The 2,156-nt window shown below is 36.5% G+C and overlaps 1 long non-coding RNA gene across 1 annotated transcript; it reads right to left on the bottom strand.

The window, feature by feature from the left end:
• Positions 1 to 302: 302 nt before the first annotated feature.
• On the bottom strand, positions 303 to 1,627 carry LOC118563117. Its single transcript, XR_004931031.1, has 3 exons — positions 1,339 to 1,627; positions 1,059 to 1,211; positions 303 to 906 (listed from the first exon to the last, which is right to left on the bottom strand). It is a non-coding gene; the product is annotated as an uncharacterized LOC118563117 (long non-coding RNA).
• Positions 1,628 to 2,156: the final 529 nt, after the last annotated feature.

Below are 2,156 nucleotides of genomic sequence, written 5' to 3' on the forward strand. Positions count from 1 at the left end.
AAAGCACAGGACGTATGTTGTCGGCACTGCAAAATAAAATACAGCTATTTATTTATTTTACAAATTCGCAACGCTAGTCCTGCTAAACATTTCCCAAATTAACCGTTTCTCAGCGTGAGCAGCACAATCTTCGAAACAACAGCACCCCCGTGTGGCCAACACCACGCATCACATTTAGACCTTTAATTTTCAATCATTTGAAATTCCTTTCGCTTTAGAAATAATGAATGTAATCTGTAGGAAATGTCCAATTTAATCACGAATCGGTTCAGTTCTAATGGACCTCAGTTATACGGGTCCAATGAATTGAATTTTTATTTCTATTTGCTTTATTTAAATAGTGCCAAACAGATGTCTCTTGACTCATCCATTTTTTTTTAAATTGAGAAGAATCCAGGTAATTCAAGTTCAATTTAAATGTATCCAGTTCCTTCCCATCAGTATGATTTAGATCCAGTTACATACAGCCCAATTCAGTTCCAAATACAAAACAACCGGGTTAAAATCTGTTATAAATATAATATATTGCCACCCCCAATTGGCACCCAATTTTAAATATATATGAATTGTTTTGAAATTATGGTTGCAAAATTTTGCGGGGGCTAAAAATCTTGTCTCATAGATAATCATATTTCTGTTCATGCAGAACATAATGGCCTGTGTAGGTGCATTTTCTTCTGAATTCACACAAGAATTCAGCCTGTAGACCGGTTTTTGAGAAAACTTTCAGACGCATAGTCCTAGTACATCCTCAGAATTTTTTAAAAGTTAGAATTTCAATTACAAAATGTATTTGTCATATTGCTAAGCTGCTTTAGAGGAGGAGTCTTCTTTTGTGCTGCTACATGATGCAAGACAACGTTGTTTCATACTTCTGTTGGAGTTTGCAGCAAGTCCTCACGACAACTGTAAAACACATGGGTAAATCACTAAAACATTTATTTAACCTACAACATATCAATTTAGTAGCGATGGTGGTATAGTGGTGGTGAGCATATCAATTTATCGTTACAAATCCTTACAGTAAAATCTTTGACATAAACAATCTTTAAGCTCACCTCTCTTTTTTGACGCTGGACAGCCACTCCACAAAATCTTTAGCTTTCATCCTGTCAAGATTGTTGATGAAGTCGCTGGTGAATGTGCCATCTGAATGCCTTTTAAGGTCTCGGATGATGTTTGGTCCACTTTCTTTCTTAAATGAGTGGTGTCTGAGAAAAACAGTGTAGAATAATTTTTTTATAGCAACTTTTATCTTTAACCTATGTATAGGGAAGTTTAGGTTGCCTTTTTTTTTTTGCTCAAGCATATATAAAATTTAAGAGTTGAAAAAAATACCTATATGGTCTTGTTTTAGCCATAACCATCTCCCTAGTGGTTGAACAGAAGAAAATAACCAAAACACATAAGATCACTATCTTCATCCTCAGATCACCTAGCCAAAACATGAGCACAAAGAAATAATGAACAGTTCATCCCACATTTCAGTCGTTTAGGCTCATATTTATCTAAATATTACCTGTGGGACACCCACCTTGTCTCCGGTGAAATGTTGCTCTTGACTGTCTTGCGCACACGGAGGTTATTACTGGTAAAGCCACAGATAAATTCTGCAGCACCTTATACAAAAGCCCTGATACAATGTAATCGGGCTACAATGCAACAAACCGGTCCTACTCCATCACTTTATAAAGACATCAGGTGCCATCGGGTGACACCCAGGTCCCACTCCACAGCTGATGACTCGCTCTCTCTCATTACAGCGGTATGGATCGCAGCTGATCTGAACAACTGCAATATCTAATCTGTTCAGAAGTCACAGGTTAGGGCCCCCTCGCTCTTACTCAGACAGCAGCAGGTGCAAAGGAACGTTGTTATGGGGTTTGACGCCAAGGGCATGACTCCTAAACTGTATTACTCACTTTTTTAATGTTGGAAAACTAGGAGACTGACCATGTTCAAACACAGTTTAAGAGACATGTTCTTTGTTACATAGAAAAAACTTTGAATTAAATAAATAAAAAAAATACTTCTAGTTGCTCAGTCAAAGTTAGACAAACAAACAAACAAACAAAAAGCATAACTATGAAATTGAAGAAAGAATACACATTTTCTTTTAATGTTTCACCAAAATGAAAAAAATGTCAAAAGTGTGG

Source organism: Fundulus heteroclitus, chromosome 1 (assembly GCF_011125445.2).
Source record: "Fundulus heteroclitus isolate FHET01 chromosome 1, MU-UCD_Fhet_4.1, whole genome shotgun sequence".
Classification (NCBI taxonomy): domain Eukaryota; kingdom Metazoa; phylum Chordata; class Actinopteri; order Cyprinodontiformes; family Fundulidae; genus Fundulus; species Fundulus heteroclitus.